Raw genomic sequence first — 15,242 nt, 5'->3', positions numbered from 1 at the left:
CACCACGTCACCTGGGATATCCGTGGAGCAGCCGAGCCCATCCTGGCTGGGCCGCCCAGGAGACCTGCGCCAACGGGGACCCCCATTGCAGAGCAGGAGTCACAATAGGCCGCCTCCACTCCTGCTTCAGACCGGGGAACTACCTAGGAGCAGTGTTAGGGCCCGCAAGGCCAGAAAGTTAACACCAGTTAGGTTGACACGGGTGCAGGGCATAGTTTAGTTATAGGGGCAAGGGCACAGGCTGTCTATATCTGTTCACAATAAACACATGTTCATACCGTTCAAACCTGGCTTGGTGCTCTGTCTGATGGGTATAGGGGTGGACCGGTCAGTGCTGGCCAGTGGGAGTGGGGGGTGGAGGACGAGTGAGGTCCAGTGGGTGGCCAATGTAGCTCCCTCACCCAACCCCCGCCCCGTCCGTCCTCCGAACCCCTCCACAGCGACTCGACAGGGCCATGTGATGGACTGGCCAGCTCGCATGCAGGGATCATCCAGGTGAAAGGTGCTCCTGTGGACATGAGTCAGACATTGTCAAACAATGTGGAGCACGGAGTTCATCGCAGAGCGGGTTGTCATCCACACCCGCTGTCACTGCCAACTCAGTGCCCCCAGCTTGTAGGTCCGCAGGTATATATAACGCCGGGGATGTGTATGCGGGTGGTTTGGTGGTGTGGGAGGTGATGGGGAGTGGTATGGTGGTGTCCGTGCCCTTGGCCACCGATGCCCCCCCCCCCCTAGTCTGTGAAACCTGTCTCGATGAGGGCATCCTGTGCGCGCTGGCTCTGGCGATAGCGTTGTGCGACCTTCCGAGCCTGGCCAGGCCCCATGCCCCGCTCATTGCCCCCTCCCGTTCATCCTCCTCATCTGACAAGACCTGCCCTTTTTCCTCCTCCTCCTCGAGCACATCGCCCCACTGCTGCGCGATGTTGTTGAGGACGCAGCAGACCACCACGATGCGGGCGACCCTCCTGGCCTTGTACTGGAGGGCCCCTCCAGAGCGGTCCAGGCACCTGAAGCGCATCTTCAGGACCCCAATGCACCTCTTGACCACACCCTTGGCCGCTGTATGGGCATCTTTGTAGCGGGTCTCCACGGTGGTCTTGGCCTCCGGATAGGGGTCATCAGCCATCGCCACAGTGCATAACCCCTGTCACCCAGGAGCAATACCTCAGCTGGAAGGGCGTCGAGAACATGTCAGGAATGGTCAAGTGTGCCCACTGGGTAGGTGACTTTCTGCCTGAACAACCTGGGTGGATTTGGCCTTCTGCTGAGAAACGTTCTCCTGCACCTCCTTGTGCCTCTTGCAGCAGTTTGTCCAATTCTGTTCATCCCCCCTGTCATACAAGGAAAATGCACACTACTGCATTCATGCCTGGGATTAAGTGGCCTGTGCAGAATCCTTGAAATCAGGCAAACTCCTTCAGCATGTGAGGCACCACCGCGCTGCAGATTTGACAACTTTATATAGCTCTTTACCCACCAAACATTTCTCCAATCGCAGCACAAACCAGTGGAATTCAATCCAATGTAACTTTAAACAGTATGCATTTTGAGGAGAGTCAGTTTGCCCTGCTGCTTAACGTGTGTTCAGCTTTGTATCTTTAGCGAGAACATTGAAATCTAAAATGGCAGTTACTTTTTTTTTTAATTTTAGAGTAACCAATTTTTTTTTTTTCCAATTAAGGGACAATTTAGCATGGCCAATCCACCTAACCTGCACATCTTTTGGGTTGTGGGGGTGAAACCCATGCAGACACGGGGAAAACTCCACATGGACAGTGACCCAGGGCTGGGATTCGAACCCAGGTCCTCAGAGCCGTAGTCCCAGCGCTAACCACTGCACCATGTGCCGCCCTAACATCAAATCAGTTACGCGCTGTTTAATATCATGATCCACCTAATCTGCATGTTTCCAGCGGGTGCTGCCTGCACATCCCCTAATGTCTTCACTAGTGTTTGGTGCAGCTTGCAGTGGAAGATTACATACATGTCGCACGCACTCTGGAGTCAAAAAGGGGAATAGCAACCCTAAAAATTAGGTCACAGATAAATTTGCGGCTGTTCCAATGGAAGCTAAAATTACAATAGTTGTCTGTTAGATTAACCAGGCATCTTAAAATTCAACACCGCTATACCTCATCAGCATGTGCATGTCAGACCACTTGCAAATTCATTGTGGCCAGGTATTTTCCTGGCAGCCCTGGTGACCGTCTGAAAGCCCTGGTGACCATCTGAAATGAATGCAGACCTTATTCCAATATTAAAAATAAGCTTATGGCCTTGAAGGAGACCATTTTGTCCACAGAAGTGAGAGTTCGCTAAATGTGTTAAGGCTCGAGAGAATCCAATTCTGCTGGTGAAAGAGCCCAGAACAATGAAGCAGAAGGTTAAAATTGGAGCTAGCCTGTTCACTGGTGCTGTAAGAAAGCATTTTTTTTACAACTGATAATCTGGTAATCGCTCCCTAAAAGCTATTGACATCACTCAGTTGAAAGTATCAAACAGTTTGATAGATTTTTGTCACGGGTTATGGAACCTAGGTGGGTCGATAGAGTTAAGATAGATCAGCCAATGATAGAACAGCCTCAAAGAGCTGATTTGCCTACACCTGACCCTGCGTTTTGGCAAGTATGATTTTGCACCATCTTAACATGGCTGCTGGATGTATAGCCGCGCAGATCGCCTGGGAAGATTTTTTTTCTATTGACACTCAGTGTGATGATCAAAGAGGTAAGAGTGCTGTTCCAGCCAGAAGCATAACCCTTCTGACCACCTCCCAGCAGGTGTAATGTATAGCATCCAAGGTGGGTCAAAATTCATCAGGCCTCAGCCAGCAGGCTGAATGAGGGTGTCCAATTGATGCTCGCAGCTTGTTAATGGTGATGTGCAAGGATCAATTTCAGACAGACCTCGGGCTTTCCTAGTGCCAGTAACTAATTTAGCCAATTTATAGTAGTATCCCTGTTGCCAAAAGACTTTTAAAATGATTTTAACAAATTACTCTGCCGCTTTTCTATCAGCCATCCACACCGTTTAATAGGTAAACCTAACTTGGTTTTGAATGAGGGAGTTAAATATTAACTATAAAGGTTAACGTGACCAAACTTTCCTTTTCAACTGCGGCATCGTGTCTCAGCTTGAATCTTTGCTTTTTTGTCCTCCCAGTAGTGACTGAGTTACCTTGTTGCATTTCTTGTTCCAATGATCTGGCCCACTGTGTCACATTCATCAAGGGGCAGCACGGTAGCCTTGTGGATAGCACAATTGCTTCACAGCTCCAGGGTCCCAGGTTCGATTCCGGCTTGGGTCACTGTCGGAGTCTGCACATCCTCCCCGTGTGTGCGTGGGTTTCCTCCGGGTGCTCCGGTTTCCTCCCACAGTCCAAAGATGTGCAGGTTAGGTGGATTAGCCATGATAAATTGCCCTTAGTGTCAAAAATTGCCCTTAGTGTTGGGTGGAGTTACTGGGTTATGGGGATAGGGTGGAGGTGTTGACCTTGGGTCGGGTGCTCTTTCCAAGAGCCGGTGCAGACTCAATGGGCCGAATGGCCTCCTTCTGCATTGTAAATTCTATGATAATCCTGCCTCCTGTTCATTTTTAGACCTGGCAAAAGGCAGCATTCCCAGCTATATATAGAAAAGTAGCTCACACATTTGAAAGTAGGGAATTGGCTGAACAGTGTTTGATCCTTACAGTGCCTCCCAGCACCCTTCCCCATGATCCATAATTGCTTCATTACTCATTACTCAACTCTTCTCCCACCCACCCCGCAGTCTAAGAATAGGAGCAAGAGGAGGCAACGTTCTGCTCTCTTTCCATTTCAACTCCACTATCTCCATATCCCTTGATTACCCTTGTGGCCAAAAATGTATTGATTTCTATTGAACATACTGCAATGACTGAATCAACACAGCCCTCTGGAATAGAGAGCACCAAAGAAGCAAAGTGCTTTGCTTCAGCTGATGAACTTAATATTTTAAGTATTACAAGGTGAGTACACAGGTTTAATATTCAACAGTCGAGTTTAGGTTTTCTGTTTAAACTTTGACACTGTATTCCTTATTCTTGAACTTCCTTCCATTGGAATCAAAATTAAGAAGTCTTTTGAAATAGTTGCTTTTAATCAGTCTTAAACTATATCGATGGCGAAGCCGTGCAATATTGTTATTTTCTACATTTTCCCGTGCTAATTATAATGATCTGAGAAGGAGGGGGAGCGCTTGAGCCCAAGGTGATCAACGTAGGAAATAATCTATTGCTATCTACTGAAAGTAACTCCGATTATAAACAGTATGAGGAAGAACCACAGCACAGCCAATACTTCTGATCATTTACTATGTCGAAGTATTTATTACCAACGTTTTTCAATTAATAATTGTTCTGCTGGATAAAATGCTCCTGGACGTGGATCCCTCTGGTTTTGGTTATTTTGTGTTGTATTCAGAGCAATGGTGATTGCTGCCTTCCTTTTAAATTAGTTGCCTTTAACTTCAGACTACTTCCAATATTTTTCTTGCATTGTGTAAACATTTCCATTTCTTTTTGAGAAAGTAATTGCTTTCGTCTTTGTTTTAACAAAACTATCCTTTACAAAATGTGGTCTTTTCACTATGTCTTTTCATTTTCGGTATTTTACATCTATCAGTGACACCTATTCTGCTTTACATTGTGTGCTCTCTATTTTATAACTATCTTTGTATATTTGCTGCCAATTCCCCCTCGTGCACTGAAATGTAAGGTAGGATTTTGCGCCCGCTTTTGCCCCAAGTGCAAAGCGCGACGCAGGTGCGAAATATTTTGAGACTCGGAATACGAGAAACTTGCCAGCGAGATCCCGTTTACCGATTCTCCCAGACACCAGCGGGTTACATAATGATGTTGCCGCCGAGGAAGGTTGGGAACCTAATTTAAATGCATCGTAATATGATTAGCAGGCCTCCCCCCGCCGTATCATCCCCCCACATTTGGAATTTCCCACCCACACCCCTGACTTGACGTCACATCGGTAACGTTTACAACTGCTATTTAGAAATGGGAACTAGGCAAAGGTAACCTTCTGGGGGTGCACAAGTAAGTGTAGCCCCTGGGGGGAGAGGGACATGCCACGTAGTACCCTGGCTTGACCCAAGCACTTCCCCCAACACCCTGGCACTGCGAGTTGGCACTGCCCCAGGCAATAACCCCGTGCAGTTCCCCTGGCACTGCCTCCTGGCATTCCCCCAGAGGGCAGTGCCAGAGGACCGTGCCAGGGAGTTGAGCCAGGGGAGGGGGTCCCTCTGGGAACCTCCATTGGGGGGTTTTCCCATGTGTATTTGGCAGTTTCCCTTGTGCGTGAGAGGGTTTCCCCTAGTTAGGCAGATTTCTCGTGTCCATGGTGGCCGTTTGGGGGGGTTCCCTTTTTGCGGAGTTTCCGATGTTGCCTATTTGAGATCGGGACACCCATATCTTAGGCTTCCCGGCTGACAGCTTTTCCCAGCCCTGCCCCGACAGCGTGGCAACATGGACCATGCCTCCAGATTATTTCTGCACATTGTGCTGGATTATCTGGAGAGAAAAGCTGACTGTGGAGCCTTTGAGATGCACAGCAGTATTCTCACCTCAGCCAACACTCTGTGCATAGAATGGAAAATTCCACCCATTGCCCTGAGAGGAGAAATTGGATTAATGCTTAACCTATGAATTTTGTGGTTAAAAGATGGCTGTGTAATTCTTTTGTGAGCTGATCTTATTCTATGGGCTATTTGTAATCACCAGTAAACCTCTTCTCCTCAATTACTCTCTGCCCTGCTCTAATATATTTAGATAAAGTAAACTCCCTGCATTAATATGGTGCAGAATGAAATTTGTGGTAAAATAATGCATGCAGGAAATTATGCTAATCAGTGAGTTTAAAATGTGAACAGAAGAAAGAAAATTCACGAGATTTGCATCTTCGTGGATCATTGATCATTGTAATGAAAGCATTATTTTCTCTGCTTTATAGTTTTACACAATCCTTATCCTGGAAATATGGCTAAGATTATTTTCTGATAAAATATTTTTGCACATTGTTATTTCTCCCTTTTGTTGCATTGCCTTGCCTGTGTAATTGCCTGTGAAGATGAAGGTGACATTTGTTTTTATAGATATGTTATGTAACTAATAGAATCATAAGAGCATTCAGCTCATCTTGTCCGTGCCAGCCAGGTGCCCTTTCTTTTTTTAAATAAATTTAGAGTACCCAATTAATTTTTTTTCCAATTAAGGGGCAATTTAGCGTGGCCAATCCACCTACACTGCACATCGTTGGGTTGTGGGGGTGAAATCCACGCAGACACGGGGAGAATGTGCAAACTCCACACGGACAGTGACCCAGAGCCGGGATCGAACCAGGACCCTCGACGTCGTGAGGCTGCAGTGCTAACCCACTGCGCCACCGTGCAGTCCTCAGGTGCTCTTCCTGCACCTTCCTGCACCTGGCCCAGGGGGGATGGGGTGTGGGGTTAGGGGGGTTGGGATGTGGGATGAGGGGGGTTGGGATGTGGGGTGAGGGGGGTTGGGGTGGGCATATATTTGTAGTGAGGACCTGCAACCAGGCAGGTGGGGGTCTCACTTCGTGGCGTGCCGCCGACCTCCGCGTCGGCGGCCTCCCTCTCCTCTGACCCGCCGGCAATGTCTAGTGCCCTCTGCTCAGGCACGGTGAGGGGGCGCAGGTCTGGTGGTCCGTCCGGTCTTCTCCCGCTCCTGGCGGTTGTGCGCAGCCTTGTCCTGGGGGGAGTGGGGGTGGGGGGCAAACACAAACAGCGACAGTGTTAGACAGACAGGTGCATGCAGCCCAGGGGTTGGGTATCTGTTGGCATCGGTGGCCAGGGCACCCGGCCATTGCGGCTGGCATGGGTGCAGCCATGTGGGTCATGGTGGGGGTCCGACCGACCCCCTGGGGGGGAGGTGGGTCACATGTTGTAGGGGGGGTTAGTGCAGGCGCACAGCACTGGATACTCACCCTGGCCACCCTGAGGAGGTTGTGCAGTTTTTTTCTGCACTGGTCTCCAGTCCGGGCCACCACCCCGACAGCGGCTCCCACCTCCGCCCAGGCATGGCGAACTATGGTGCCTGCTGACCTCCGTCCCGGCCCGGGGTACAGCACCAGCCTTCTCGCCTCCATGGAGTCAAGGAGGGTCTCGAGTTCGTCATCTAGAATGGCGGCGCTGCCCCCCTTGCGGCCATGTTGGCTGCAGTGCTTGTGTGTGTGAGATGTGTGTGAGGGGGAGAATGAGTTATGTGCAGCCGCGGCGGGGCGTCAGTCTCGGAACCGGCAAAATAGCCACTGGTCCGTTAACAGAGTGTTGAGTTTCACAATCCGCCCGCGCTAGCCCCTTTGCAGTCTGTGAATAGCTTCACCTGTGGACCCGATCGTGCCGCCGTGAGCCTCCACCGTTTTCACGCCGGCGTCAACACTTAGTCTACAGAATGGAGAATTTCAGACCTTTAACTTTGTTATGTTACCAAATTCCCCTACTCCTGTCTGATTCCTTGGTACAAAATGACGTTCACAGGCTTTGTCCATTCCTTTTCTTTTCTGGCAACAATCATGCTCATGACTAACTGTGCTCCTACTTTCTTGAACTTTGATTTTCTAATTGTCTATGCAACTGAAACCACTCCCCCCCCCCCCACCACCCCAGTTTTCAGTGCAAACCATATCCACAGTTGCAGTTTTTTGATTCACAAGGACCCTGGTCCCTGCATGATCCAGGTGGATCGTTCCATCGGAACAACTCCAAAGCCTCCGAAAGAAAAAATAAGATGAAATCATCAAAAAATAGCGAGTGAAAAAAAAACATGCCTATGATTGGGGAGCTCAATCCGTTCGACTGAAGTCTGGAGCCAATATATCGAAAGGCCGTGGTATTTATTCATCACCAACGAAATCATGCGGGAATATAAACAAAAGGTTATTTTGTTAACATTTTGTGGGCTCCAGACCTCCAATCGCATAAGGAATTTGATGCCCCAGAGGCTCCCGACACATTGTTTGACCAATTGGTGACACTTGTGAAGGAGCACTTCATCCCCAGATCCTCCAGCATACTACAGTGCTGCCAGTTTAATTCAGCTGTCAGGAACCCTGTGTCATAATATACACATCAGTATATGATGGTGCAGAGACACACACTGACTGACACACTGCAAGACCAATCAACACACACAACACAGCAGCCAATCACCAGTTAGGGCACGGTCACTATAAAGACAGAGGGCACTAGTTTTCCCATTCATTCGGGATGCAGCCTCTGAGACAGACAGAGCCCGCAGTCAGTAGCACAAACATCCACCATGTGCCAGCAGTATAGGCTGGTCAGGTTAGGCATAGGTCTTCAGTCAATCTAACATAGTGTCGACCCACAGCGCAAGTATATTTAACAGCTCTTATTTCAATAAAATAGAGTTGTACTATTACAAGTGTTGGTCGTCTGTCTATGTTACTGCTAAGGTAAACGCAGCCTCCACAGATCCAGAGTACCCAACACATCATGGTACCAGTATGTGATGTTAGAGTTTAATAGACCTACCTTAAAATGATCTGCCTTCGGCCAGCAATCAGCCATCCAGTAGTATGGACAGTGTCCGTCCTCCCCCGCAGCTCTGCATCACCGGCAACCTCGGTGCGAACTGGAAAATCTTTAAACAACGATTCCAGCTATACCTCGAAGCTACAGACCTGGAAGCTGCCTCAGATGCCAGGAAGATTGCTCTCTTCCTTTCCACGGCCAGGGACCACGCCATCGATATCTTCAACTCTCTCACTTTCGCTGAAGGTGAAGACAAGTCCAAGTTCAAGATAGTCCTCCTCCTCAAATTCGACGGTCACTGTGACATCGAGGTAAATGAAAGTTTTGAGCGCTATGTCTTTCAACAACGTCTGCAGGGTAAGGGTGAACCTTTTCAATCTTTCCTCACCCACCTTCGCATCCTCGCGTAGTCCTGCAATTACGGCTCCACCTCTGACTCGATGATCCGTGACCAGATCGTTTTTGGTGTGCAATCAGACCCCGTACGCCAACAGCTCCTCAAGGTTAAACAGCTCACCCTTGCGATAGCCATCGAGACCTGCGTTCTGCAAGAACACGCCACTAACCGATACTCGCACATTCAAGCAGCTGAAACGGCGCGGCAAGGTCCCCACGAGGCAGAGTGGGTGCAAGCCATTAAACAACGCCAGGGCCTAAGCCTGGATGAGGGCGGCCATTTTACACGCTTTTCGCGGGCTCCCACGCATGCACGCACTAACCGAGGGGACGGCGAGGACGAAGACCGCACTGCGCAGGCGCGCACTATGTACGACCGCACCGCGCATGCGCGGTGGCGTACCGAACGTTCTGACGTCACGACGTGCGGCAACTGTGGCTCTGCCCACTTAAAGCGGCAATGTCCTGCAAAATCCCGACGCTGTCACCAATGTGGCAAGCTTGGCCACTATGCAGCCCTATGCAGGTCTGCTCAACCTACTACCTCTCGTCGCTCCAACCAGCCACGCAGGGATGTCCGAACCATCCAGCCACCGGTCACCGATTCTGACTCCGACTTGATTCCGGACCTTGACACCGAGGACCCTAAAGCACCATTTTGGGTGGGCATCATCACCAAACACAAGTTGCTCCAGAAGACAAAAGCCAAGTCTCTCCCAATATTCGGCATTGATCCGGATGACGAGTGGTATGCCACCCTCACGGTCAACCAGAATTCGGCGGCCACCTCAGAGACTGAATTTATGAACTTCCTGAATTCATGGACTCTTTGGACTCATGAACTGATTCGTTACCCTGTTTGATTAACTCACTGGTTTGTACATACTGTTGTTCTCGTTATATTTTATGTTTCATACTGTCCATCTGCACTAGACACCTTCCAATGTAAATATCTTAAGAGTTTCTGTACATGGTCCTGTAAATATGCTCGCATGTGTTACACAGTGTTAGGAACATTCGCATACTACATTATTTATTGCCACAAACACATTTTTTTTAGAAAAGGGGAATGTCATAATATACACATCAGTATAAGATGGTGCAGAGACACACACTGACTGACACACTGCAAGACCAATCAACACACACAACACAGCAGCCAATCACCAGTTAGGGCACGGTCACTATAAAGACAGAGGGCACTAGTTTTCCCGTTCATTCGGGGTGCAGCCTCTGAGACAGACAGAGCCCACAATCAGTAGCACAAACATCCACCATGTTCTAGCCGTATAGGCTGGTCAGGTTAGGCATAGGTCTTCAGTCAACCTAACAGTGTCGACCCACAGTGCAAGTATGTTTAACAGCTCTTAGTTAAATAAAATAGAGTTGTACTATTACAAGTGTTGGTAGTCTGTCTATGTTACTGCTAAGGTAAACGCAGTCTCCACAGATCCAGAGTACCCAACACATCACCCTGGTGAGTCAATCACGACTTTCGTTGCCAGACTCCACCAAATGCTCGAACATTGCGAATTTAGCATGGCATGACCACCTGGTATGCGGCATCAGTAACATCAATGTGCAAAGGAAATTGGCTGAGACAAGGCAACTGAAATAGCCTAAACAACCCCAGTACGCTGAAAAGGGAGCGTCAGAGCGTCAATGCATGCAAGAGGATGATGTAAACCAACTGTGGAGTAGAATGGCTGCAGGGCACGCATCTAGGTTGACAAGCACAGAGGAGGTTCAGCCACAATCCTAGGAACAGGATCGTGGTCAGAGATCAGGACAAATCAGGTCGTCAACCCAGGAATTAAGATGAATGCCATAGATGCATTGGGATCATCCTCAAGAAATGTGTCACTGCAGAGAATTCATCTCTTTTAGGTGTAACAGGTAGGGCCACATTCAGATATGTTGCTATGGCAAGCAGGGTACACCAAGTTTAAAAAAAAGCAAAGACAAGTAAATAAAGTGGGGCGTGTAATGCTATGTATAGTGGCAGTGAATTGAAGGGTTAACATCTGAAACTATGTGTAAATCAAACACTAGATGGCGTTACTACTTCATTGTATGAAGTCAGCATCTCTAGGAATTCTGGGAGAACTTGATGAGAAGCTGAGGAGAACAGAGTGAGAATTGATAGTAGAGACATAGCATAAGGTCAAGTCATAGTGTAGTTTATTAGTTAGATAGAATATTGATTACTGTACTACAGATTCAGTATTGTTAGTTTAGTATATGTTACTCGGTAAAGTGTGTGCAAAATCAATCAAATTTAGGAGTGTAAAATAAATTTGTTTTGATTCAAACATCTTATTTTTCTATTCTTTGTCAATACTACATATCTGGATATCTTGGAGGAAAACGCAAGGAATGTAACAGGGAGGAACTCCAATGCAGAATCAGGATTTTACAAGCTGAAAGTAAGCTAAACAGACCCAACAGAAATGGCCTTAACCATCAACAGGCGACCATTAAGCATGAAAGAGGTCTTTACACTTCAGCCTAGTCCACAGTCTGCGGGGCCCTACTCCCAGTGCCCCGTGCAAACGCCCCATTGGCCAGGGTTCGCGCACTCCTGTTGGCCCCAAGCTGGCCATGTGGTCCGTGGACCCTGCCCCTTAAAGGGGTCACACTACCACATTATCCTCCCCACTAAAGTCCCTTAACATACGACCCCAAAACAATGAACAAAAGTCACAACTGTTAACAGACAACCAAGAAAAATGAGTCCATCAAAAGGTCAATCAGTCCGGAGAACTCTGTGTCTGCCCAGTCCCCTTTGGCCCAGCCACAGGCTCGGCACTCTTCTGGGAGGTCGAGTGCTCCACAGTCAATGTCACCTCAGGAGGGCTCACTTCTACAACAGACAAATTTGTCTCACTGATCTCGGCACACAGAGCAGGTTGAACAGAAACCTGGCTCCCCTTGACTGGACCGAGTTACTGGAGTGTTCATGATGCTCACTGGACTTGTCGACTCCATGGGCGATATCTTCCCCCAAAAAATCACTAAGTGCCATTCTGGGAGGGTTTGGCGGGGTGATTCGTGCCGGGTATTTGGGTGCGATCCAAACCAGTATTCACCCACACTTGGTCGTTCTCTTGGAGCTTGGGGGGTTTCTCACCAGTAAATCCCACAATTTTTCTGCAATGGGGAATTAAAGGCACCAGCAAGTCCGGCTCCTCAGTGATTGGAGCACCATTTTTAAAGGGTGCCCAGATCTTAAAGTGAGGTTGAATGTTCCCCCACACCCCTTACCTATGGAAATTGTGACTCCCGCAGACATGGAAAACACACACAACCTGGACCCCAGAGGGACAACCTTCCCCACCCCCCTCACCATTTCTAAACGTCCGTGTGGCCCAGCAAGGGCGCAATCCAAATCCTGCCAGGGTAGCGGGTTAAGGTTCATTGCGTATGGCTTGGCACTCGGCGGGAAACCCGTTTTGGGCCTTTCCGACTATGCATCCTGCACAACGGGATCAGCATCGAGTGCAACAGGGGAGGAAAATCGTGCCCCACATCAGGTGGTCGACGACTCAGGTGGTCGCGTGCTTTTTCCTGGTCTTCCCATAAACAACGACCACATAAGAGCCGACCCTGACTGGACCACAACCTGTCCTTCTAACCAAGGTGAATCTGCAGCGTAATTTTGGAACAAAACCGGATCTCCCACCCGAACAACCTGTCACCTCTCTGCTCTGATCGCTGACTCTTCTGGGAGGCGGGGCGTGCGTTCACCCCGCCAAATTTCAAAATACAAGATCCAACCGGGTTCTCAATTGACGGCCCATGAGCAGCTCAGCTGGTGTGACCGCTGTGGTTGAATGAGGGGTTGTGTTGCACAACAACAAAAAATGAGCCAACCTCTGGTGAAGTAGTTTATCAATTACTTTTTCATGACATTCTTGAATGTTTGAATGGCCCTCTCAGCCAGACCGTTCGACACTGTGTGTAGGGGGCTGTCCTTGTGTGTCGCATGCTGAAATCATTGCCGGTGAAGGGGGTGCCATTATCCAAAACGATTGACTTAGGAAGCCCGTGAATGGCAAATATTCGACATAAAGCATCTACCATGGCCTCTGAGGTAGTGGTCCTCATCTCTTGAACTGGTAGCCACTTCAAGTGGGCATTTACCGGCGCCAAAATCATCTTGCGCAGGAACGGGCCCACATAATCAATGTAGACCCTGATCCATGATGTTGTGGGGAAAAGTACAGCTATTCGATTTTGGTGTACTTCACTCTCCCATTCACGAGAAACCAGACAAAGGCTCTTGGTGTTATAAACTTGGCCTTCATTACAATACTCTCACATGGACTAGTGGCATTCCAAGTTGGGACACCAGAGAGCACAGATTCAAGAATTGTATGGACAGATATACTTGAGATTAGGTTACATGAAATTAGCAGATACCAATCATTTGTTACTGGTTATCTATGTCCAATCATGACTATAGATTCAGGTTACATCATGCATAGTATATGAGAATGACTGACCAATGATCACCAGTGCATGACAACAATAATTATAGTATCCAATCAGTATAAAGACACATACATGCAGTCTTCTAATATTCATCACCGGCTCCCAATTATCAATAATGTGGCGATCAATCACCTGCTTGACTGACTCCTCTAATTTATAGTCCGTTTCCCAAGGTAAAAATGTCCAATGCCATAACAATTTTGAATGATTATGTCTTTCTTCTCAGACAACCTGATACAATTCAAATGGTAAAAAATATCCCACATTGTTTATTACCATGTTCCTTAATACCCATCTGTGATTCCCTTTCCTGGGCCCCAATCACCGGCAAGATATGCGCTTGGGAATGTTTTCCTCACAGCTTGCAACTTCAGCTAAAACCTTGTGTGACACATCTTGGTAGAGAAGTGTTTAACCCCTTCAGCACTTATTGTATAACTGTGGGGCGGCAAGGTGGCACAGTGGTCAGCACTGCTGCCTCACAGCTCCAGGGTCCCAGGTTCATATTCCGGGTTCCGTAGTAGCCCTCCCCGACGACCCTGAGGGAGCTGGAGAGGGGGCGCCCTCGAAGTACTTGTCAAGGCCTTGAGACAACCTCCTGCTGTTGACAACAACACTATCTCATTGGTGGAGGAGCCGGTTGGGGGACCGGTCAGTCCTCGGTCAGGTTAACCCTTTGAAGGACTGTTATGGACTCCCACTTTTTATTGTCTCAACCTTTCCTTGTAAATAGTTGACTGTAAATGATCCATGTTGTAAATATGTTACCGAGGGACTTAAGTGGGGTGGGATGTGATAGCACAGCTTCTTTAAGGGGTGATCCCCTATCCTGCGTGATGCATAAACCCTGACCACTGGGGATAAGGAGCAGGGCCCTGGGAGCAGAAACACAAGCTGTGTGAACCCAGGAGTTGTAGTGTGAAGAGCTGTTTCAGAGACCTCTGTGCCTGTGTATATCATAGAATCCCTACAGTGCAGAAGGAGGCCATACGGTCCATCGAGTCTGCGCCAAGACTCTGAAAGAGTCCTCCACCCAAGCCCACTCCTTTGCCCTATCCTAATAATCCCTTATCCCAACCTACACATCTTTGGACACAAAGGGGCAATTCAACATAGCCAACCCACCTAACCTGCACATCTTTGGGCTCTGGGAAGAAACCGGAGCACCCGAAGGAAACCTACGCAGTCACAGGGAGAATGTGAAATCTCCACACAACAGTCACCCAAGATCAGCATTGAACCTGGGTCCCTGGCGCTGTGAGGCAGCAGTGCTAACCACTGTGCTGCCCATATAGTTAACCTTTCCCTTGATCTTAATAAACGTCTTTTGATCATACAAAAACACCTCTGCAGTATTGCCTCAAGCTACCACAGATAGCCTTTCCAGTCAATGAATGTACAGGGCAGGCCTGCTGGAATATTTATAGTAAGAAGTCTTACAACACCAGGTTAAAGTCCAACAGGTTTGTTTGGAATCACTAGATTTCAGAGCGCAGCTCCTTCCTCAGGTGAGTGATGTCTCACCTGATGACTCACCTGATGAAGGAGCAGCGCTCCGAAAGCTAGTGATTCCAAACAAACCTTTTGGACTTTAACCTGGAGTTGTAAGACTTCTTACTGTGCCCAACCCAGTCCAACGCCGACATCGCCACATTTATAGTGACATAAGTGCAGTCTGTTGATCCCTGGTCCCTGGGGAAACCTGCAATCGCAACCAAGCCTCTGAGCTAATCAAGTTGGCTGTGGCAGTCCATTAAAAATGCAATATACTGACCTGCTCTTTGGAACATTGCATCTGTA

General features: G+C 48.4%; 1 protein-coding gene across 3 annotated transcripts in view; it reads left to right on the top strand.

The window, feature by feature from the left end:
• Positions 1 to 15,242, top strand: part of xpnpep2 (X-prolyl aminopeptidase (aminopeptidase P) 2, membrane-bound) — a 160,632-nt gene that overhangs the window by 12,364 nt on the left and 133,026 nt on the right. The window contains exons 1-2 of one of the 3 annotated variants that reach the window (XM_072505382.1): positions 3,768 to 3,990; positions 11,312 to 11,374. The exons of 1 other annotated variant lie outside the window; for it this stretch is intronic. The gene's annotated coding sequence lies outside the window, so the exon portion shown is untranslated. Of the gene's footprint in view, positions 1 to 3,767; positions 3,991 to 11,311; positions 11,375 to 15,242 lie in introns of those variants that run through there. One more of the 3 variants, XM_072505381.1, reaches the window with a different exon arrangement.

Source organism: Scyliorhinus torazame, chromosome 5, assembly GCF_047496885.1.
Source record: "Scyliorhinus torazame isolate Kashiwa2021f chromosome 5, sScyTor2.1, whole genome shotgun sequence".
Taxonomy (NCBI): domain Eukaryota; kingdom Metazoa; phylum Chordata; class Chondrichthyes; order Carcharhiniformes; family Scyliorhinidae; genus Scyliorhinus; species Scyliorhinus torazame.
The sequence above is the reverse complement of the archived record's forward strand: the minus strand, read 5'-3'. Positions and strand labels throughout refer to the sequence as shown.